At 34.4% G+C, this 25,756-nt stretch overlaps 2 pseudogenes; one reads left to right on the top strand and one right to left on the bottom strand.

The window, feature by feature from the left end:
- LOC109453079 (RNA transcription, translation and transport factor protein) overlaps positions 1-17,827 on the bottom strand; it is a 125,708-nt pseudogene extending 107,881 nt beyond the window's left edge.
- On the top strand, positions 17,750-19,107 carry LOC109453082 (tubulin alpha-1A chain; annotated as a pseudogene).
- Positions 19,108-25,756: the final 6,649 nt, after the last annotated feature.

The raw sequence follows: 25,756 nt of genomic DNA, 5'->3' as shown, positions 1-25,756 counted from the left end.
AGTCTGAATTTTGTGTGTTTATGCTGTGATATCACTAACTTTTGATGTGTATTTACATGACACTGCAGTAAAATGATCAGGAAACAATCGTAATTATCAGGGGATAAACTAATGAACAGGATAGACATCAACCTCATTGTTACAGATTTAAAGACTAGTGCAGACAACTGATTTTGATGACGTATAGCAGGTCCTTGAATATCATTTTGTTCAAGGTTGTTTTATTGTAATGTTGATGAGGAAAAGAAAATTGATTCCAGGCAAAGGCTGCTGTCTGTGAAGACTGCAAGTTCTCCCAGTATCTCCATGGCTTTTTTCCAGATACTCTCTATGGTTTTCTTCCACACCACCAAGAAGTGCGTGTGAGGAGAATTGGCATGTCTAAGTCATCCCAGGCTGGGTGAGTGTGGGTGTGAGTGTGCGTGTGCCTTGCGATGAAGTGTGGTGATGTTTTGGGGACCAGAAATATGCCAAAAGAACTTAATTCTTGTTACATTAATTAGCCTATGGTATAATTGGTTTCGTTATAGTCGTTTCTCTTAGTCTGTTTCCAAGAACCTATCAGTGACGTTAAGTGAGGTTTTACCATATTTTCAAGGATCAGGAAGGATATGAAAAAAAGAGCTATAAAGTATTTTGAGAGGGTATGATGGGCTAATCAGATTAAAAAGATATAATTTAAGAAGTGGCATAATATTGTAATATGTTCCATTTTACTATTGTAATGTGTGGGTATTCAGTACATTTATTTGAATCATTGTTATAAATGTATTTTGACATCTTCTGGATTGCTAGTTAAATGGAGCACTTTACTTGTCTAAGAACCTTGGATACATGGAACTAGATGATTCAGGTTAAAAATAAAATCAGTCTCTCTCTCAGATAGATATAGTTATAGTTGCCAAACTACGGTGTTTCCCCGAAAATAAGACCTAGCCAGACAATCAGCTCTAATGGGTCTTTTGGAGCAAAAATTAATATAAGACCTGGTCTTATTTTGCTATAATATAAGACCCGGTGTAGTATAATATAACATAATATAATGCCAGGTCTTATATTAAGTTTTGTTCCAAAAGACGCATTAGAGCTGATTGTCCAGCTAGGTCTTATTTTTGGGGAAACAGGGTACCATGGTAAGCAATTACCTGTTTTAGTCCACCAGTTTTTCTGGAAAAAGTGATTGGTTTTGAGCAAATGAAATTACATTCATTTTAAAATATCTTTTTCTGTTTTTATACCATCAAAATTACTTACTTTTTGGTTGTTGTTGTTGCGCTCTGTACTCTGTGGTGGTCTACAAAGATGATTGAGGCATGGTGCCATTCACAAGGAAATTTTAACATCCATTTTGAGTACATTGTTATGAAATTAAAATATCTTATATTTTAAACACATGCCATATTATGTCTTCATTTGCAAAATATGATTTGCTGCTAGATCTATTTTACATTATTACATCCTAATTTTGAGTTACAAATTTTATACTTAAAGCTTAACAGGTAAAGTCCTTAAATTTCACCAAGTAAACAACAATCTACTGCAAGTGCTTAAGAGTTCTATTCTAATAAGTTGAATAAATTGATTTCTAGTTTCAGAACATTTATTCCAAAATGAAAGAGCCTTTTAAATTTGATGTTTTGTTTATTGTTGAGATTAAGAATTTAATAGTTTGAAAATGGTTTTCAGTCCTTTTAAAGTAAAAAAAAAAAAATTGTTTTATGCTTTTCCAAAATTTATAGCGCATGTATTTACTATTGTATAGATAATTTAATTGGAGAAAGATGTTACTTAAAAACCCACTACAATATTTTAGAACAAATGTTTTAGTGCTTCTCCAAATGAAAAATAAGGTAATTTTGCTCGATTTGGCAAAATTAATCATCTTTGTGTTAAATGTTTGTCTGAAACTAAACGATGTAATTTGTACTACCATTCAGTCCCTCCGGATGTTATAATTGTAATTGTATATCTTATTCAAATATTTTGAATGTATTTTCTGCCTAATAACATTATTATACCATTTGGCTTACTTTAATGTCACATAATTATTGCAAAGAAAAAAATAAATTAATAATGTAAGCAGTCATTTTGAATTACTATAACTGTTGGTAACTTGATTCATATATTTTTCCTTACATATGTAATGTATTTGGGAAAGTTGGGTCTTTAATTAATTAACATTCAATAAACCATATGGACATACACAGACCCTATTTTCTCATAATTAATTTTCAGTGTTATAGGACAAATTATCCTTAGGTATGAAAAAACTGCAGATAGCATTTGAGCTTTATTCAAAAAATGTATTCAATAAGAGTAAAGAGTATTATGGAAGTAGAAACTATAAATTATTTTAAAATTATGTATTTAATGTTAGAATAAAATAGTATTGATACAAAATAGATAATTGCATTCTTGTTATTCTTAAAATTCACACCAAGGCAAAAACATTTATTTGAAGGTTGAGAATAAATTATTCTGATTTTTCTTCTTTATCAAAGATTTCTTTAATATATCCTAGTTATTTGCATAGATGAAATCTCTCTTGCTTCCCCCTGCCATGCCGGATGCAAGTAGAGTGACAGAATGATGAAAATATCTAGCCACTAAACATTTTTCTTTGCCAACCTTGTTTGACATCAGTTACCAAACTTCATCATTGGTCAGTTTTAAGATAAATAGCCTGTCTCAGTAGTTTAAAGGAAGAGAGAAAAAGTTAGTAATACGAAATATGTAGGAGAAAAGGCAGTTTCTGTATAAGAGCAAAAGAAACAGGATCTATAGGTGATTTTCAGAGGTTCTGTAAACATCTTATAAAAGCAAACAGGAACACATTTATTTTCTTTTTTCACTTGTTTCACTATTAAATGTAAATTTTTTGTTCTTGTAATCAGACTTAGGGAGGAGGAAGAAAAATGACAGTGTTGTAATTTTGTAGAAAAACAACTGTGTAGTTTAGAAGAAAAATTATCTGTGTAATGTATATACACAAAGTGTGTGTGTGTATGTATACATGTGTGTTCTCAAGCTCGTTTATTGTGCTTTTCTTGCCTGCTGCTATGACATGGATTGATATTTTAAAGGTCACAAGAAATTTCCAATTGCTGGCTTGTTTGCTGATCCAAAGCAGAAAAAAAATACTAAGATTAATAACTCTGTGGTGACTGAAGACATTTATTTTATTGACTACTATCTAATAGGATAATAGGAAAGAATATATGTTATTGGATCTGTTCGAAATGAACTCCTTTTATTTATTTGATAAATAGCTTCCAAATGATCAGCCAAATATATCCTGATAATTTTGATTTTGATAACATAATGAAATGTCATAAATTAACATAAAAGCTATGCTTGGATGCATAAAATATGCCAGCAATAATTTTCTTTGCCAATAGATATTTGCACAGATGCAAGATTAGGAAAAATAATCTTGCAATTCTTTAGTTTCCTTAATCTAAATTTTTCATCATTTGTTACATTCCTAGGGAATGGAGTGGTTCTGTGATCAGGCACCTACTTTGGATTACAGAAAATGTGTAGATAACTGCAGATCACTCCTCCCAACATACAAATGGGCATGTGCACAGATAAAGGGTGCATGTACTTAGAAAGATTTTTATAAACCCTCTGAAAATCACCTATAGGACCTGAGCTTCCAGCTATAGACTATTTTCAAAACTACCAACAAATCTAGCTCCGAAACATCTATTCTTTTCTATCCTTCATAATGCTTACTCTTTTAAATTGAGAAAATTCCATTGGTTAATGATGAATCATACTTGTATATATGTATATACTCTAATCAGTCATTGTAACCAACTAGTTCATCTATTAAGTTGCCAGAAAGTTGAGCTTTTGAAGGCAGGTTCTGTAACTTTCTTCAAAGTTAAATTTCAATCCCCATTAATTTTCCTCATGGGGGAATGCCTATATCTTCCTACTGACATGCAATTCACTTTTAGCTTTAGAACAAATTATCCGTAGTGTTAGATTTACTAAGACACATTAAGGAGCAAAGCAAAGAGAAACAACCTTTAACATTGAATTTTACTTTGTGGGAAGTTGGAAACAATTGAACAATGTTCTCTCAATCAGGTTTCAATCAGGCAGTTGCCTTATGATGGAATAAATTCTATATGCCCCATTGTTTCTCCTTATTTTTTCCCTCATCATTGCATTAGCTAGCTGCATCCACCCTATAACAGCTCCGTTTATAGTATGTCCTATCCTGTTTTAAAAAGAAGATGCAAACATGAAGTAGTCACACACACACACAAACACACACACAGATGATTACAAAAAAGCGAGAAAAACACTGTTTCTGTTTTTCGATTTAAAAAAATGCATGTGTTGAGTGTGCTACCATGATTGGCAAATATCAGAATAAAATGTTCCTTCACATACATGTGGTTGAAAAGTAATGAAGAAATAATTCAGCTGCCTGTGGGTGTGTCTCTCACATCTGTAATAAAAATGCTGGTGTACAAAGCTCAAAATGACAGCTTCCTAATTTTTATTGCTCATTTAGCTTTTTTTTAAGGTTGCTAAATCCCCAACGGCTGACTTACACTGTGATTTATTTATTGTTAGAGCAGCCAAGATAGAACAATGGGGCACTGAATGAGAAATAGCACAAAAATAAGGAGATGAACAATAGCAAAACTACATGGAAGGCAGTTCACATAATATTATTTGGATTAAAATATACCAATAATTACAACAACAACAACCTCCAAAAAAAATTCCAGTTACTTTTGTGTAATATTAACACACAATTTTGAAGCTTTATTGTTCAATCTTGCATTCAATTATTTGTTCTGTGTGCGTTTACTAAGCACTTGGTTTATTAGGCAGGGATTCTATATAAATCACACTAATTAAAGTGTAGGTAGATATTTTTATTCCTAATATTGCTACTTATATATTGTCAACAATAAATTTAAAATACGAACCTTTTATAACTTTATCTTAGCCTAAGTCCGTGTATTAATTTGTCAGAGAGTGTAATTATTTTCAAATGTTTAATGTTCACAAGGGTTTTTATCTGCATCACCAAGTTCACATTGCCTGTTCCGTCCCTCCCCCTTCCCATTCTCTTTCACTTTTTCCTTCTTTCTGTGATCAGACGTCCCATAATATGTTAACTGATTTATGATTTTTAAAGTTTTTGTGGGTGGTTGACAGTTTCTTCTTACATTACTTGTAATATTGTCTTTATGCTAGTTCAACTTACTTTTATTTTTCTTTTCTCTTGCTTTGTGAAATGGAGATCTAACTTATTTTCAGTATTTCTTTTGATTTAACATTAAGGTTATATATATCACCCTAAGTAACACTTGGTTTGCATCTCAAAGGTCTTGAAATTTGTGGTGTTATTGTCAATATTTACAAATCTATCACAAATTTCACTATGTATCTTTCTGTAGCTCATGAATTGCTTGAAAAGCATGATATTTTTTCCATACATACATTTTTTTTAACTGTACATCACAGTACTTCCATGAAGCAGGAAAAATGAATAAATTATTGGTACATGAATGGATGAATCTCACAATGTAATGTAGAATCAAAACGAAACTAATACAAGAGTATATTAGAATACCACTAACATACGCCTATGCTACCATAACAAAGAGACTGAAAATTACAGGGGCTTGAACTCTTGAAATTGATCTCCTTCTCACTACTAGTGCAGAGAGAGGAGCTATACCTTGAGGTTACACATCTAAATTGTTATGCAACCCTAATATATGCTCTTTAATCTTTCTTCATCCAGAAAAAGCAAAAGATAGTGAGTAGAGAGCAAGCAGTTTTCTCTTAAGTAGTGCTGTAAGTAACAATTTAGTCACTTTTTACCGGTTAGAAAGTAGTTCCGTGGATCCTGGTAGCTGTAAGGGAGAATCACAAATGTGGTCTCTGTGTTCTCTTGGTACTCAAGGATGATTTGTGTGCATGTGGTGGTGAGGGCTTATTTCTAAAATAAAGAAGAGGACAGTTAACAGTTTCTGGCACATCATTTAAAGAACATTAAAAATTTGAAACAATAATACTTTAAGGATTCATATGTATGTGATAAAACCATAGTAAGTAGCAAGAGAATAGTAAAAAATAAATTAGAAGAGCTATTTTCATTTTCAATTACTTATATGGTTTATAGCAAATATGTACATGGTTCTAAACATAAAAATATAAAAGGTATCATGAAATATCCACCTCTTAAACTTTTCCCATTTACCCAAGTCATCTTTTAGAGAAAAATTTGTTTTATATGCAAATATGTACAAAGATATATTGTCTTTCTTAAGTTACTTTCTTTGTTATTATTTTACATTATATATTTTATAAGTTATTCATATCAGAATATGAAGTTTTTTTCATTTGTTTTTCACAGCTGTTTGGTATTTATTGTCTCTAAGCATCAGTTACCTCTTCTGTATAATGGGGACAAAAATACCACCAACATAATAGAAACATAAAGGTGTGCTAATTCTTTGCAGTGGAATCAGTGTCTAATAGTGGTTAAATATCCAAAATGCATACCTATTACCATGTTTCCCAGAAAATAAGACATAGACGGACAATCATCTCTAGTGCATCTTTTGGAGCAAACATTAATATAAGACCCGGTCTTATTTTACTATAAGACTGGGTATAATATTATATTACAATATAATATAATATAATATAATATAATATAATATAATATAATATAATATAATATAATAATCTATACCAGGTCTTATATTAATGTTTGCTCCAAAAGAAACATTAGAGCTGATTGTCTAGCTAGGTCTTGTTTTTGGGGAAACACGGTAGTAGTAGCAGAATTGCTTTATCAGGGTTTATACATTTGTTTTTGATACCCACTGCTAATCTGAGATTGTTAGTGATCCACTAGCATCACATTGGTGTGATTTTACCTGTTCTGTAGCTGCTACAGGTTCTGCAACCAAGACCCATGGTGCATCTACATGAAAGGATTTTGTTACCAGCTCATTTTAAGCAAATAACCCATGAGTGGAAAGAGGTACCAAAAATCGTAGTCTGAGCATATAAAAGTATTTTATTAAATATATTTTGAACAGCTGTTATTTATATTTTACAATTCAAATATATCTTTCTCTAATTGCTATACATAAAACGGCTTAGCTCACTTTAGGTTAAAACTGTGCATATCAAAAGGATATTTTATAAGGTTTATTAAATGTGACATCCTAATGTAACATATAAGAAGGTTTATGGGTAAAGGATCCAGTTCGTGGGATTAACTGAGCCCCTTAACTGTAGTGTTCCCCTCTGAAGGATGCCCAGCCACTGGTGTTATTGTTACTCAGCTCTATTTGCTTTTCCTGTGATGGTGAGGTTTGTTTGGAATATAGTTGCCCAAGATGTTTTATGGCTGTTGTTTTGGGGACTGTTGTTATTCTTCCTGGTTAATAAAAATAAATAATGTTTGAAATTTTACATGACATAATTTAATTTTATCACTGAATACAATACCTTCTGAGGATATCCATTTATCTGTTTTATTATCGTTATTCACTTCTTGGTCTGAACTTTATAAATCAATAGCTGTAAGATTTCAGATAATGACAGAATGGGATGTGAACATGTCTACTTTCTAAGTATGCGTACATAAAGATACAGCTTTGGTATTTTTTTCTTTCAGTTTGTATGTCTGAGTTAAAAGAAGTGTGCTCATGGCTACATTTCTCAAGAGACTAAGAAGCTTGCAAAAGTTGGAGGGACTTTATTCTGGGCCCTGCTGTCAAAAAACTGTGTGGTGAAGTTTGTTTTGGTGGTGTTTTTGTTCACTGTTCTGATTATTCTCAGCACCTCTGTGTGTCGGTGGCCCCAAAGCAGGAAAGACCACCAGGATATAAAAAAGCAGCTGATGCCATTCTCTTCATTGCCTTCTTTATGTATCTGAATTCTTTTCTGCAAAAGTTTGCTTGGTTTCATAAAGGCTTATCCTCTGATGACAGATTCTTAGAGCCATTTCATCAGCCCCCTCCACTTCATAATCTGATTTTCTTGAATTCCCCAAATAGCTGAGAATTTAGCATTCTGCTCTCAAAAATCACTGTGAAATTACCTAAATAATCTCTCTCTCTCTCTCTCTCTCTCTCTCTCTCTCTCTCTCTCTCTCCCCCCCTCTCTCCCTCCCTCCTTCCTTTCCTCCTTCACTCCATCCTTTCTTCCTTCCCTCCCTACCTCCTTCCCTCCCTCCCTACCTCCCCTCTCTTTTTCTCTCCCCCTTTGCCCACTTCCATCCCTCATGATTTATTAAGCTTGGGTCCTTACTTCTGTATCTTATTACTTACCTCCTATTTTTTTTTCTCTTTTCTCTCTATGGCATCTCTTTGCCTACCTTTGGTGGCAAAAGAACAAATACTATTTATTTCCATGAGAGGAGAATTTTAAAACACAAAAGAATATACATTTAAGATTTAGAAAATTCAACTATTTATGGTAGAATTCTGAAATTAGTAGTTTCCCTACCTAAGGACCATAATTTCAAAACTACTACTCAATGTCCATAAGATTCTTATATATTACACCATTCAGGGGCTATATCTATAAAAATCATGATATTATTTATTGATAAGACTGACCCTACATTCTGGACTGACAACCTTAAAGAGTTTGCCATATTAGATAAACAATTACAGTGGTTATAAATTAAAAGACATGCATATAAAATTAAAATATGTAAAACTATTTGAATAACTAGACGCTGGGTATAATTTTCTATTAAGTATAAGGTGTGAAAATTAAGTTTGTGAACTTGTTGCAATGATGTTGCTAACTTTTTTTGATATCAGAGGGATTATTCATTATGACTTTGTACCAGCTGGACAAACTCAGTTTACTACTTGGAAGTGCTGAAAAGGCTTCCTGAAAAAGTTTGACGACCTGAACTTTTCACCAACAATTCATGGCTCTTGCATCACGAAAATGTACCAACTCACACAGCATTGTATGTGAGGGAGTTTTTAGCCAGTAAACAAATAACTGTATTGGAACATCCTCCCTACTCACGTACTCACGTAATCTGGCCCCCAGTGACTTCTTTCTTTACCTTAAGATAAAGGAAATATTGAAAGGAAAACATTTTTATGGCATTTAGGACATCAAGGGTAATACGATGACCGCTCTGATGGCCATTCCAGAAAAAAGAGTTCCAAATTTGCTTTGAAGGGCACAGGCATTGGTGCATAACTTCCCAAGGGGAGTACCTTGAAGGTGACCATAGTGATATTCAGCAATGAGGTATGTAGCACTTTTTCTACGAGGAGTTCGCGAACTTAATTGTCTGACTTAATTATATGGGATAATTAGTCATGTTACCATTATTCTTAATTGATTGTATGGCTATCTGAAAAATTCTGACTTTTATACTGGCCTTTCTTGAATCATTAAAATGGTATCTGACTAAATAGATTACAGAATTTTTGTCTTTAGTTTTCCCCCTTTTAATTGTATATTAATTTTAAAATTTCTCATATATATGATTCTCATACCAAAAGAAAAGAATTCTAAAGTTTGTTTACTGAATTAAAATATTTTTTTAAAGGAAGAGGATTCTTCTTATACCATCCACCACAATGGTGGCATGGCACAGGCCAAGATGAGCATTTTTCTAATCAATAATGTAGCAAAGAGTGATGAGGAAGAACGTTTGTCTCATAGTTTAAATACAAGGACACACGGATTTTTCATTATTTTTAGAAATATAATCAGTCATTTAATAAGGTGTTTACAAATACAATTTTTAAAAAATTTCTTACAACTCAAATGTGATTTTAAATGTCCAACTAATTTGATCAGCAATTTATTGCATCACTAAATTGAAATTTATTTCAATCAGGAGATTTTTTTAAGCTAAACTCAAATATTAGACTATCAATCCACTGCTCTGTCACTTGTGGATAAATACTCTTTTTCTCAGTATTTTCCTCACTCTTATTTCCTTCTTTGGTCTGGTAACATCTCTAGTAAAGCTGTATCACCCATTCTATTCCTAGGCATTGAGATCTATCATCACTTTGTCTGTTACCATGAAACTGATGGGAATTGCCCTTCTGTACAATATGCTCATGTTCTGATAGCCAGTAACTGTAGTTGTCTTTGGTTCCTTATACTTCCCGTCTAAGACTTCCTTAATTTGAAATTCCAGTGCTCCAAAGGTTTTCGATAGCCTTTTTGTTTTTAACCTTAAATTGGAGATTCATGAGTCTGTCAGGCTACACTCTGGCTGCTAATCCAGGCACTGTCTGTAGCGTTCCATCTGTGTTATGAATCTGCCATGTGCAGTCACACTGGATGGTGCATGGAGTCCCATGTAGGAAGATGCACATACCCCCTGTGCTCTTGTGTTCTGACTCCCTATCAAGTAAACCAGGTTTTCTCATGTCTCACTTTCTCCTTAAAGGATTTAGATAGTAATTTTTATTTAATGTGGTATGTAAATATAACAATATTTTGATAATATACCAACCTGAAAACTTGCCTTTTTATTTTGAAAAATGAAGACAATATAGACACAAATTGTAGACCAGTTTGCTCTTACTTAAGACAAATTTATATATAAATATATACATGTATAAATTCATGTCTATGTATAAATATATACATATATATGTATATATTATACATTATATATGTCATATATTATACATACACATATATACCTATTTTGTTTTATAGGGATGCTCTTTTTAGGTTCTGAATGAATTGCTATATCCTGATTTTTAAAGGTAACTCTTTTCTGGGTCATGCCAAAACCCTTTCACATACTTTCAAACAGAATTTACAATAAAAAAGAGAATTCATTAAAAATGCATGGATCCGGTAAGAGGAAACTTGGGACAAGGCCATTAGTGTCTGTTCAGTTCCTTAGGGAAGGAGATAAAAGATATCTGTCATGTCAAGATATATCATATTTACTCTAAAACAGAGCTTGTTTTTTTTGAAATATATTGTATTTAATTGTTTTAGGTACACTTAAGAAGCAAAATGATCGAGGGTAATTTCTATATAAATTTTCGTGAATAAGAATCTAATTAGAATGTATCATCATACCTCTGTTGAATGATAACTTCCACAGGTAAAACGATTGCTCATGAAATACAGTCCTACCTTGCACATTCCATCCAGGAATGGAAAGTTTAGGGACAAGTATATGTATGTTATTTTATTTAAACATTAAAGTGCTTTTAAATTAAATTTCCTGATTCTGTTATTCAGGAAAGCTCTTTTTAAATTAATGTGTTTGAAATTTAAATAATGTAACTTTATCAAGAGACGCTAAACTATATGAAACATTTTAAAGTATGAGAAGAATTAAATGTGCTTGTTAAAATAGATTTTGAGGTATCTAGATACAATTTAAATATTGTGCACTTAAAGAGTAATAATTGCAAGATAATTTTTGACTACAATAGTTTCAAAGAAATTAAATTAAGAAAAATGATTCAGAAATGTCAATTTAATTTGAAAATCTTTCCCAAGTCATTTGTGTTCCATGTTTATCTGACATTCTCCAAATCTGTTAATAATACAAGTCTTATCAGACTTCAACTTGTTGTTGGTATATTTATAATTTACTATATAGATTATAAAATGCTGTTCATATGGTTAGGTTTAATTTGAAGGTCAAATGATTATAATAACAGAAATCCAAAGAAAAATCATTTTAAACATTTTAGAGTAGAATAAGTTGCCAGTATTAAGAAGTATTAATAACAAATGCCCTGAAAAAGCAGTTTAAGTACAACATAATATAATAGACAGGAGCTTTTTTGTTGTTTTATTTTGTTTTTTTAATTAAAAATTATTGGGATGACAATGGTTGGTAAAATTATAGGTTTCGTGTGTACAGTTCTGTATTACATCATCTATATATCACCCTGTGTGTTTACCCCCAGAGTCAGTCCTCCTTCCATCACCATATATTTGACCCTGTTTACTCTCATCTACCACCCCCCACTACCTTACCCTCTGGTAACCACTAAACTATTGTCTGTGTCTCTGAGTTTCCGTTTCTTTGTTTGTCTTGTTCCTTTGTTGCTTTCAGTTTTATTTCCCACATATGAATGAAATCATATGGTCCTTGACTTTTTCTGTGTGATTTCTTTGGCTTAGCATAATAATCTCAAGGTTCATCCATTTTTTTGAAAATGGCACTATTTCATATTTTCTTATGGCAGAGTAGTATTCCATTGTGTATATATACCACATCTTCTTTATCCTATCATCTATCAAAGGACACTGGTTGTTTCCATGTCTTGGCCACTGTGAATCAAGCTGTGACAAACATTGGAGCACGTATATCTTTATGGACAAATGTTTTCAGATTTGGGGGGCATATATCCAGGAGAGGGATTGCTGGGTCATATGGTTTACAGGAGTAACAAACATTTCTTGTTTTCTCTGTCAGAGTAAGGAAAAGTTTGGGCTACATGTTAATACATGCAAATATAGTGGTCTCTGAGTTATAATCCCACTGACAATGGGATCCTCATTTGCCCCTTTTTATCAGTTCACTTGTGTTGGATAATCAAGATAAGCTATAATTTATCCTGTCTCGTAAAGGACCTCAAGAAATACTAAATTTAATAATATTATATGTCACATATTAAAACACTGTTTTGTTTTTCTTATGTCTTTCTTTTTTTGATAGTAAATAACATGGAAAGCATTTACCTCCAAAGAAAACTAAACCTTATACAAAACATAGAATAGACAAAAATATTTCTTTGGGAAATATAAAAAAGTTAAGATATTAAATTGCATAATACTTGGTCATTTAGATTGGAAGCAGTTTTTGAAGGACACTGACTGGCTTGGTGTTTTGGGGTATTTACCCGGACGAGTAAAGCTCAAAAATAGAGTTCTAAGCAGAGGATTAACAGGAATAAATTTTATTTTTTTTCTCCAAAAATAAAGAGAATGGGTAAAAGTTGAAAATAAACTGCTGGAAGAGAAACAACATAAGCATGGGGTAATAAGATAGCAAAAGTCTGAATAACAAAGTCAAGCACAGAAAGAAAACAGCCAGATTCTGGAGATATTGCTGCTTAATCTTTGTACCAAGTAGGGTAAATATTTTGCTCACAAGATCTTTTGAAAAATCAAACATTGAATAATGCCCTGAATTTGAATATTTTTAAGTCTTCAGTAAAATATGCTTGAGCTCAAATTATTTCATAGATCAATGCCACAAGGGTATCTAACAGCCTATTGCGCAGTGAAAATTCCATCGATAACAGGGAAAAGGAAAGGAAAAGAAAAGACTAGAGAGGGAAGAAAAATGCCATCTAGTTTGGAACCGAAGTAAGACCAGTGTGCGTATGTTTTTTTTGTTTCTGTTTTGTTTTGTTTTTAAGAATACTACACTGCCACTTTCACCTTCTTTTTAATGTCTATTTGACTATAAACAATTTTAACAGCTTTATTAAGATATAATTGTTATGCAAAACGCTGTACATATTTAACTTATACAATTTGACGAGTTTGGACAAATACAAACACCAGTGACCTGTCACTACAATATAGGTAATAGACATGTTCAACTCTTCCCAAAGAAGATTACTTGTGTGGTCCTCCCCACCCCCACTGTGGGTGTGTGTTAAGAACACTGAACATGAGATTTACCCTCTCAACAGATTTGCAAGTGCACAACATTGTGTTGTTAACTAGAGATACTCTACTGTACAGCAGATCTCTAGGACTCAATGTACATAGTATAAGTAAAACTTTATAACCACTGAACAACTCACCACAATCAAGGTAATAAACATATACGTCACCTCCAGAATTCCTCATACCCTCCCCCCTTTTTGTTGATAAGGTCACTTGATGTGAGACCTAAACTTTTAGCTAAGTTTTAAAATGCACAATACAATATTGTTAACTATGGCACCATGGCAGACAGTAGATATCAAGAACTTAGTCATCTTGCATAACTGAAACTTGATGCCCATTGCATAACTCCCCATTTCTCCCATTTCCCTGCCCCTGGCAATCATTATTCTATCCTCTGCTTCTATCAGTTGACTATTTAAGATAACTCCTATAAGTGAATTGATCCTGTATTTTTCCTCCTGTGACTGACTTTTTTCACTTAGCATAATGTCCTCCAGGTGCGTTTGTCTTGTCACAAATGTTAGGACTTCCTTATTTTTTTATGACTAAATACTATGCCATGGTAAGACTATATCACATTTTATTTATCCATTCATCTGTGGATGGACTACTTAGTTATTTCCATATTTTCACTAGTTTGAGCAATGCAGTGAACATGGGAATGCAGATATCGCTGATATTCTGCATTCAAATGGTTTCAATATAGATGAGAAGTGCTGTGTTTCCACAAAAATAAGACCTAGCCAGATCATCAGCTCTAATATCTCTTTTGGAGCAAAAATTGATGTAAGACCCGGTCTTATTTTACTGTAATATAAGGCTGGGTATAATACAATACAATACAATATAATATAATATAATATAATATAATATAATATAATATAGGGTCTTATGTTAATTTTTGTTCCAAAAGATGCATTAGAGCTAATGGACTGGCTAGGTCTTATTTTCGGGAAAACATGGTGGATACAGAATGATTACTGGATCTCTGAAACTTTTTAAATTTTTTGATCCATTAATGGACAATTGTGTTGGCTCCATATCTTGGCTCTTGTGAATAATGCTGCAATGAACATGGAAGTGCAAATATCTAGAGATTCTGATTTCAATAATTTTGGCTCTATACCCAGAAGTGGAATTACTGGATTATATGGTATTCCTATTTTTTATTTTTTCAGCAACCTCCATACTGTTTTCCATATCAACATGTATAAAAGTTCTAATTTCTTCACAGCCTTGCCAACACGTTATTTTTATTTATTTATTTATAAATTTTTGTATTTTGATACTAGCCACCATAACAAGTGTGAGGTGATATCTCATTTAAATTTTGATTTTCATTTCCCCCATAATTGATAATTTTAAGCATTTTTCCATATATCTATTGTCCATTTGTATGTCTTTGTTGGAGAAATGGCTGTTCAAGGTTTTTGCCTATTTTTAAATCAGATTGGTTGTTTTTATGCTATTAAATAGTAAGCATTTCTTACATATTGTAAATATTAACCCCTAATCAAATGTATGGTTTGGAAATATTTTGCTGTTCTTGTCTGTGCTTTTTATATCATATCCAAGAGCTCATTGCCAAGACCAGTGTCAAGAAACTTTGCCCTTATGTTTTGTTCTAGGAGATTTACTGTTTCATGTCTCATTTAAGTGTTTTATCCATTTTGAGTTGATTTTTGTGTATGGTTTAAGGTAAGGTGGTCCAATTTCATCTTTTTACATGTGAATATTTAGTTTACCCAACACCATTGGTTAAAGAGACTGCTCTTTCCCCATTGTATATTCTTGGCACCCTAAATGAAACTGAATTGTACAGAGCATCTAAAAATAATTCAAAATAAAGCAAGAATGAAACAAAAGAGAACATCGATGGGTACAATATTATGATTTACAAGAAAAAATATGTACTTGTTTATTCAGATGACCAAAATATATTCCTCGTTTGAATTTGTTTGTGGCCTAGGGTTCCGACTCATAGCTCCCAAAACCCTTGGAATTGAGAATGTCAAAGTTGTCTCTCTTGCTATGTTAATGAGGTGACTTTTGCTATACCTAAGAACGGGGGCTGGTTGCTTGCCAACAGAACCAACTACCAATGAACAGAGTGATTAGAAGGTTGGCATTTTCAGCCTAATGCCCTGTCCCTTGGGGAGGGGAGAAGAGCTGAGGGTGTAATCAATCCCCAATGGCCAATAATTTAGTCAACCATACCAGTGTAATGAAACCTCCATCAAAACCCAAAAAAGACAAGGTTCAGAGAGCTAACAAGCTGAGGAACACCTGGGGATCCTGGGGATGTGAGGAGAATGGCACACCTAGCGAGGGTATGGTAGCTCCTATTCCCGTCCTACACATACCTTTCCTTATGCATCTCTTCCATCTGTCTGTTTCTGAGTTATTTCCTTTTATAATAAACCTGTAATCTAGTAAGTAAAATATTTCTCAGAGTTCTGTGAGTTTTTCTAGTAAATTAATCAAACTGGAGGAGGGAGTCGTGGGAATCTCTGATTCATATCTAGTTGGACAGAAGTAACAGTAACAACCTGTGCTTGCTACTGTAGCTTTTCTGTGTTTAGAAGTTAGGAAACACAAATACTTACCATTGTGTTACAATTACCTACAGCACGCAGTACAGTAACATGCTGTACAGACTTGTAGCTTAGGAGCAATTGGGTATATCACACAGTAGGCTATGTCTTCTAGGTTTGTGTAAGTATACTCTGTGATGTTTGTACAATGACAGAATTGCCTAAAGATGCATTTCTCAGAAAGTGTTTTCATTAAGTGGCCCATGATTGTATTATTTTACCAAAGTATGTAACAAGTAATATTTCATATCTCTCTATATACAAAGATGCAAAGTTCCTGTTCAATGTGTTAACAAGTTAAATCCAGTGATATATTAAAATGAGGACACATTAAAGCAGGGTAGGTTTATTCCATGAACAAAGCTAATATTCAAAAAGTTAAGGAGTCCAATTCACCAAATTAACAGAATATTTAGAGAAAATGCACTTGTTAATATTAATACCATTCATTTAGAAAAGAAAAAGAAATTATCAGAAAAAGAAATTAAGAGAAATTCTTTAATGTTATAAAACGTAGGTACTGAATTCCTATAGTATTCATACTTATTGGTAAAATATTGAATGTTCTCCCTGAAAGTAGGAATGAGAGAAAGATATCTATTTGCATCACTTCATTTTTATATTTGCTAGGAGTCCTAGTGAGTGCAAAATGTTAGGGAAAATGTATTAAAATAACAATAGTAAGTGAAGAATAAAACTCTTTTTTTAAACAAGTGACACTACTGTGCATGTAGGAAAGCAAACAAAGCACAGAAATAATTAATGAGAGCATTTATCATTGTTTTTAATTCAAGTCCATAGATGAAAATCAAATGATGAAAGATGATTAATTGTTTTTTGTTCAAATTTAAAACTCTCTTTGTCTAAAAATATCATTAAGAGATGAAAGTCATGGAGTGAAGGAAAATATCTTAAACATACAGCTGATGTCAATATGTACGGTATTCTAAAATCAATGGGGGAAAGTCAACAATCCTTTTTAAAAACTGAACAAAAGTGTGGAATAGTCACTATATAAAAGAGACTGAATGATTAATAAATATGTGAAAAGATATTCCCTTCAGCCATCATAAGGGAAATACAAAATAAAACATAAATAGGATTAAAATACCCACGTAAAGGGCTAAGGATCAACAACTGGAAATCTAACTTTTGGCTGGTGGAAATATGAATTGATATCATGTTGGAAAACTACAAATAATTACTGAAACCAAACATATGCATCCCATATGATTCAGAAATTCTATTCTAACATATGGTCAACAGAAATGCCTACAAATGTGCCACAAAATATATGTAGAAAAATAGATAACAGAACATTTTGTGGTAGTCAATACCAGAAAACATCTCAAATGTCCATCAAAAATAAGAACTGAATAAGTGAATTAAGATATAGTTATACGGGTTCTCTTACTTCGACTGCCTAAGAGTCGCACTGTAAGAAGCAAGAACCTCTTCTTCTCAGCCATCCTCCCAACAGCTGCAAAGCAGTAACCATATGTGAGTGCATCTCCATCCACGTTGGCCAGGCTGGTGTCCAGATCAGCAATGCCTGCTGGGAGCTCTACTGCCTGGAACATGGCATCCAATCCAATGGCCAGATGCCAAGTGACAAGACCACTGGGGAAGGAGATGACTCCTTTAACACTTTCTTCAGTGAGACAGGTGCTGCAACCATGTGCCCAGGGCAGTGTTTTAGAGCTGGAATCCACGGTCATTGATGAAGTTCACACTGGCACCTACTGCCAGCTCTTCCACCCCAAGCAGCTCATCACAGGTAAGGAAGACAGATGCTGCCAATAACCGTGCTCATGGATGCTACACCATTGGCAAGGAGATCTCTAACCTTGTCTTGGACTGAACTTGGAAACTGGCCAGCCAGTACACGGGTTTCAGGGCTTCCTGGTTTTCCACAGCTTTGGTTGGGGAACTGGTTATGGGTTCACCTCCCTGCTGATGGAATGCCTCTCTGTTGATTATGGCAAGAAATCCAAACTAGAGTTCTCCGTTTATCCAGCCCCCCGGGTTTCCACAGCTGTAGTTGAGCCCTAAAACTCCAACCTCACTACCCACAACACCCTGGGGAACTCTGATTGTGCCTTCATGGTTGACAATGAGGCCATCTATGACATCTGTCATAGAAACCTCGATATTGAGCACCCAACCTATCTATATTAACCTTAGTAGGTTCATAGGTCAAACTGTGTCCTCCGTCACTGCTTCCCTCAGATTTCATGGAGCCCTGAATGCTGACCCGACTGAATTCCAGGCCAACCTGGTACCCTATCCCTGCATCCACTCTCCTCTGTCCACATAAGTCCCTGTCATCTCTGCTGAGAAAGCCTACCATGAGCAGCTTTCTGTAGCAGAGATCACCAATGCGTGCTTTGAGCCAAGCAACCAGATGGGGAAATGGGACCCTCGCCATGGTAAATACATGACTTGCTGCCTGTTGTACTGTGGTGATGTGGTTCCCAAAGATGTCAATGCACCACTGCCACCATCAAGACCAAGCGTGCCATCCAGTGTGTGGGCTGGTGTCCCACTGGTTTCAAAGTTGGCATTAATTACCAACCCCCCCCCCCAATGTGGTACCAGGTGGAGACCTGCCCACAGTACAGCAAGCTGTGTGCCTGTGAGCAACACCACAGCTATTGCTGAGGCCTAGACACACCTGGACCACGAGTCTGACCTGATGGATGCCAAGCGTGCCTTTGTTTACTGGTACGTGTTTAAGGTCTTGGAGGAAGGAGAGTTTTCTGAGGACCAGGAGGATGTGGCTGTCCTTAAAGGAGAATATGAGGAAGTTGGTGCGGATTCTGTTGAAGGAGAGGGTGAGGAAGAAGGAGAGGAATACTAAAGTTATTATGTCACAAAGGTGCTGCTTTTACACGGAGCTCATTCTGTTTTAAACATTGAAAAGCTGTGGTCTCAAGATTGCCATAAGGGATACGAAAGCCAGTTTGGGGACTACAATCAATAACGTTGTAAAGATTTTGTGGGGGGTCAGATGGGCAATTGTCTTATTAGGGAGATCACTTCATAGACTGTGTAGATGCCTGACCTCTGCACTGTACAGCTGAAACTGAAGCTGAATGATATTGAATGTCAACTAAAACATAACATATATATAGTCACAGCATATGGAGTACAGCATAAGGAATAGAGTCAGTGGAACTGTAACAGCTATGTACGATGTCAGAGGGGCAGGAGGTTGGGGAAGAGGGGTTATCACTTTGTGAGGGGTATAAATGTCTACCTATTACATTGTTACACCTGAAACTAATAGAACTAAAAAAAAAAAGAAAAGCTGTGGCCTGATCAGTTGATGTGTATGGAACAGTGTATATTCTCATACACGAGTACTGGCCTATGCTTTAAAACACGATGCTTTGTTATCAACCCAACCTGTCCATTTCTCTGATGGGTTTGAATGAAGTATTCCCTGTCTTAAATTAAAAAAAAAAAAAAAAAAAAGATAAGTTATACAATGTATTACTCAACAGCAACACAAGTGATAAACTGCTGTCATACATAGCAACAGAGGAACCACACACAATGTTAAAAGAAGGCAGGCACAAAACAGTACTTACTCTATGTTTCTGTTTCTATAAAGATTTTTAAAAGTTCCCCTAATCTATGGATCTGAAAATTAAAAGTATTTACCATTGAGATGATGTGTAAGTGACAAAGAAGGGCATGAGTAAAGTCATTGGGATGCAAGTTCTATTTATCAATCTGTGAGTTGGTTATATGTACATGGATGGTGATTCTATGTGAAAAGCCATTGAGCTCTAGTTTTACTGTGATGACTTTTTGGAAATATATGAAATTGTGTGACACTCACTGCAAATCTACAGTTATTCTGTTGCATGGTTATACCACGTTTTATTTATCCATGCAGTAGCTGATGGACATTTGGGTTTTTCATTTTTTGAAATGAAGAATAGTGCTGCTATAAACAGTGTAGATGTACCTTTTTGTAAACACGTGCTTGCATTTCTCTTGGAGTAGAATTGGTGCGTTGTTTTCAAGTTTATGTTAACATTGCAAGAAACTGTGAAACTGTTTTTCAAAGTGGCTGCATCATTTTACATTTCTACAAGCATTGTATGAGGGCTTCAGTTTCTCCACATCTTCATAAACACTCTTTATGATCTTTTTGGTTATAGTCATTCTGGTGGTTGTGCAGTAGCATCTTACTTATTTAGAGCTGGTGATGATATGGTTGCTTTGTTATCCATGTTGAATTTTGTTGAATTTGTGTTGAATTTTGTCTAATTGTTTTGCTACATCTATCGTAATATTGTTTTTCTCTTCTGATCTGTGAATATTGTGAAATTACATTTCCTAATATTAACATATCATACATTTCTGGGCTAAACAGTATTGTAAAAAATGTAAGATTTGGTTGATAAATATTTTATTTAGTAATTTTTCATCACTATTTTTAATTATGTTGGGCTATGATTTTTTTTATATATACTGCGTGATTATTTTTAATCAAGGTTACACCATAATATGAATGGAAATGAGTCAATTTACTTTATTGTTTCTTCGTGAAGCAATTTAAGTAAAGGTTGTTTTTTTTGTTGTTGTAGTTAGAATGTTGTCTAATTTATCTACAGTCCCAAATGCATTTATATAAATTACATTTAATAGTCTGTTATCATTATAATTAAATATTTTTGATGCTTCTCCCATTCTTACTCCTTACTCCAAGGATTTAGAAAAATATGTTTCCTGATATCCTGATATTATTATACATATTAATTGTCCAGTAATTTATTCCAACTTATTTTGCTATTTACCAAAATTATCCATTATTTTGATTCTTGTTTGTGCCATTATTCAATGATAAAATCAAATCTCCTTCTGTCACCATATATTTGACTCCTTTATTCTCTTCTACCACCCTCTACCCCCTTACCATCTGGTAACAACAAATTGTTGTCTGTGTCTAAGAGTTTTTGTTTATTTGTCTTGTTCATTTGTAGCTTTTTGTTTTATATCACACATATTACTGAAATCATATGGTTCTGGACTTTTTTTGTTGTTTATTTCTAAAAAATATTCTTTAGACTTTTGTTTGCTGAGAACTTAACCATATGATGCTGGAAAGTTTTAAGGGTTTATTATTGGTTGATTGTTTTTTAACTTTTTGCCCTTCACTGTGCCTTGTGATTTATTTTCCTGTTTTCTTTTTGGTTATATGACTAATTGAATTCCCTGAAGCATAATATGAGATCACGATTTTAGTTCATGGCGTTTTTATTAGGAACATGGAGAAAGAGAAGGAAGCCGCATCATGCAAAGGAACACGTTAGGGTTTCAAATAAGGCCTCCATCAAACCCATGGAGCTCTGAAGATGGGAAGGCCTTTCAGAAGTATTCTGAGTTGAGGCGAGGAATTGGAGCCTTCTTGCTCTTCAAGGATCAGTGTTTGGACGTTGGGTGTCCTGGGAAAGGGCAGTGATTTTCGTGGACGCAGCTCTCTTCCAGCGGGCTATTCCTGAGGAAGGCTGATGGCTGCAAGCTGTCTGCTGGAAGCACTTGTAATGCGTGGTGTAGAAAACTATTCCTTATTAAAGTGGGATCCAGATAGAATACCACAGTGTTGACTACAGGGTAACAGTTACTTTAAAAAAATGAGAGTGTCTTTTTTATTGTCTTCCGGTTTTAATGTTTTTGTAGAATGAGCTATCAACCTGTCATAACTTAAAGTACAGGAGCCCCCACTTATTCATGGTTTTGCTGTGCTCAATTTCAGTTACCTCCACTTGACCACAATCCAAAAATAGTAATTGGGAAACTCCAGAAATAAATGTTTCACGCGTTTTAAATTGTGTGCCATTCCGAGTAGTGTGATGACATCTTGCACTGTCCTGCTCTGTCTGGCCCTAGACATGACTCAGCCCTTGTCCAGCGTATTCATGCTGTCTATTAGTCATGTAGTAGCTGTCTTTGTTATCAGAGCTACTGTGTGGTCTGGCAGTGTTAGTGTTCCAGGAATCCTTTTACTTAATAATGTCACATGCACATAACTTTTATTATAGTATATTGTTGTAATTGTTCTATTGTATTATTACCTATTTTGTTAATCTCTTATTGTGCCTAACTTACAAATTAAACTGCATCCTAGGTGTGTATGTATTGGAAAAAAAGCACGGTATATGTAGGGCTCAGTACTCTACATGGTTTCAGGCATCCACTGGGGGTTTTGAAGCGTGTCCTCCATGAGTAGAGGGGCCCTTCTGTAGTAGCCTTTCTTTTCTGTTGATCGCACCTTTGTTTTTCTCTTCTACGTGTCCTTCCTTCTTCCCTCCCTCACACATATCCTTCCTTCCTTCCTTCCTTCCTTCCTTCCTTCCTTCCTTCCTTCCTTCCTTCCTTCCTTCCTTCCTTCCTTCCACTTCTTTCTACTTCTACTTGCTATTAGATTTATTCCTGAATCCGAGGAAAAATGCTTTTAGTTGTCCTTTTTTTTTTTCTAAATCTTACATACTACCACTTTGGTAGTTACTCTGTTCTTCTGATAATTCTATTAGATTTATGTTGGGTTTACTAATTTCACCCCTGGACATCTTAGGCTTCTTCTGACACTTTCCTTCTTTTTTTCACCATGTACTACCAGTCTCTTTCTTGATTAATCGATTTATGTATCTTCCACTTAACTAGTATTTTCTTCAGCGGAATTTAAATCCTTATTTAATCCATACTGTTGAATTGTTGTTTTAGTCTTTATATATTATTTCTAGAAATTCTGTTTTTATAGAAACCTGTCTACTAGTATTTTTAATAAAATCTTATTCCTTCCTAATATTTGCAATTAAAAAAAATATTTGACCATTGGTAGTTATATCTTAGTGACCTTACCTTGGTTTCAGGAGCCCTAAAACCACAGATTATTTTTCCTGCTGATTCTCACTTAAATTGTCTTATTTTTCTGCATAATTTATAAATTTGGTGAGGTCATGATCAGCATTATCTGTGTTATCTGTGGAAATGCAATTTGATTGGATTTAGGGTGGCTCCCTCATATAATTTTTGTTTCTTGTTTGGGCCACATCAGGGTTATTATTACCCAGAACATAATGTTACCTTTCATAGCTTGTGTTTTCCTGGGCCATTCAAGAATTTTAAACTCAAGAGCTTTTGAAAATGGGCCCATGCTTATAAATCGCCTATGTAGAAGCTACATCTGCAGAACTCGCACCAAGCCTGAGAAACTTCGTATTCCTTTATTTGTCAGTGAGGAGATTTGTTTCTGGTTACTCAGTCCCAGAGTTATAGCTCTTTATGTTCTGGTTTTCTGTGTGTAGTGGGGATGGGAGGGGTGTCTAGGCCTCAGTTCTCCACATGGAGACCTGCCCAAGGCCTTGTTTTCCATCCTGAGGTCCCAATAAAATAAAAGTTTCTTGGTTCTGAAGACAGGTGAGACAGGTGTTGTGTCCCTCAGGACACGACAGTTACTTGTTACCTTTTTGCCATTCTGGTTTTCAGCTTCTCTTCAGTGTGGTTTCCTCAGGATATTTTCATAAGTTTGGCTATATATTTTAGTCAGTGTTTGTAGCTGATTTTTTTGCAGGTTTTTTGGATATCTACTTAATTATTTATAATTCCCGAAATAAAAGTCCAGATATTTTGTAAGTGGCAATGCTCAATGCTCCTGAGGTTATGAGATGACAGACACCTTCATTTTCAGCTAAAAGATTCATTTGATATTTTCTCCTGGAGAGACATTTCCATCAATAATCTTAAAAAGTTTTACGAATTTTACCAGAAATATCTTTTCAGAAATTATATTTTGAGCAACTAATTATATGGTAATATACTTAACCACTAAGAATAATAATTTTACAGTTTTATTAAAGGGATGATTATATGCTACCAATGTTTTAAGTGGAAAATAATACATACTATTTTCATTCATCTCATATAATAATTATTTTTTATTGTTATTTTCTGTTAGTTTTCTGGAATGATCAGGTTCTAAAACTGGTTATTCCAGAACTCAAATATCACATTAAGTCACTACAGACTACTCTAACCACTGGTGTAGGAGCTCTAGATTTCTTGACTCTCTGGAGATAATCATGGAAGCCCTGCTTGTAAAGGGGTGTGTGTGTGTGTGTGTGTGTGTGTGTCTGTCTGTCTGTGTTCATTCCTGAAAAGAAACTTTGAGACATTTTGTATCCTGAGAATCAAAGAGAAAAACTGTTTGAATTGATGCCAGGAGGGGAAAAGGAGAATATTAAGGGGATTAGAATAATTTGCGTATTGTCAAAGAGAAATTGCATTGGAGGGTATTAAATAGGCAAGGAAAATTTTATTCAAGACTATTGCAATAGGAGGAGGTAGATTGATAGATTGAACTCAGTGCTGTTGAAACAGAGGGCAGGGGATTTTTAAAGCACTAGGCCCGACTAGTAGAAAAGTACTTGATGATGTTGGGGGAGGTTGGTAGATTATTTACTAGTTGCAAACACTAGAAAAATCATATACTTCCTCAAAAGATAAAATTGAAATGTCTGCATAAATAATAATCAGAAGGATGTTAGGGAGAATATAGACTTTTATTGTAATTAGTTTGATTGATATAAAAATATGAATTATTAAAAAATAGACCATAAAGCACATCAGCCCTGAGGAAGGTGACTTTTTTCTTCCTCATGGATGCTGGGACAACCTGCTCTTCTGCTTCACCTCCTCCCGCTCTGGGCACTCCTCAGTTTATCTTGTTAGATCTTTTTAAATTCATGCCTTTGACTATTTGAGTAACTCAGAACTCTGTTGTGAGGTTTTCTCTCTTTTCTGTGTAATTTCTTGCAGTCCCATGTTGTAAACACTCACAATGATGGCTATCCCATTCACATCTTTGGCTCCTAATTCTCAGTGAATCTTCTATTTATCCACTTCTCTTACAACACCAACAGCCTAATAGGAACAAGGTCAAAGTCAAACTCTTGATTATCCTTCACAAGCCCATTTCTTCTCTATTATTGCTGATCACAATAAGTACTATAATCCAAAATTCATTTTGTAGCTTCAAAATGCTTGCGGTGATGCTTATGAGTCTCTCTCTCTCTCTCTCTCTCTCTCTCTCTCCCTCCCTCCCTCTCTCTCTCTCTCCCTCTCTCTCTCTCTCTCCCCCCCCCCCGTCTCACACACACACACACACACACACACACACACACACAGAGGCATATCCATTTTATCATTTGTTGATGAAATATAATCCCTGATGCTCCTACAGGATTTTCCTTTAGACACCTAACCCTTGCCATTTTGCACCCTGTTTTCTTCATTCTTTCAATCTAACCAACATCTTTATTTTTCTTTCCGTTTGCCAGCAAGCACCCAGTTTAGATATTTTCTACTTGCTACTTCCTAAGGCTGATATAATTCTCTCAGATATTTTATGAAACAGCTGTTTACACTATTCAGGTCTCTGATCCTTAGTCAACTCCATAGAGATGTCTTCTCTGCCTGTCTTATCCAAAATAACC

Source organism: Rhinolophus sinicus, linkage group LG04 (genome assembly GCF_036562045.2).
Source record: "Rhinolophus sinicus isolate RSC01 linkage group LG04, ASM3656204v1, whole genome shotgun sequence".
NCBI classification, from domain to species: domain Eukaryota; kingdom Metazoa; phylum Chordata; class Mammalia; order Chiroptera; family Rhinolophidae; genus Rhinolophus; species Rhinolophus sinicus.
Note: the sequence above shows the minus strand (reverse complement) of the source record. Positions and strands in the feature narration are given on the sequence as shown.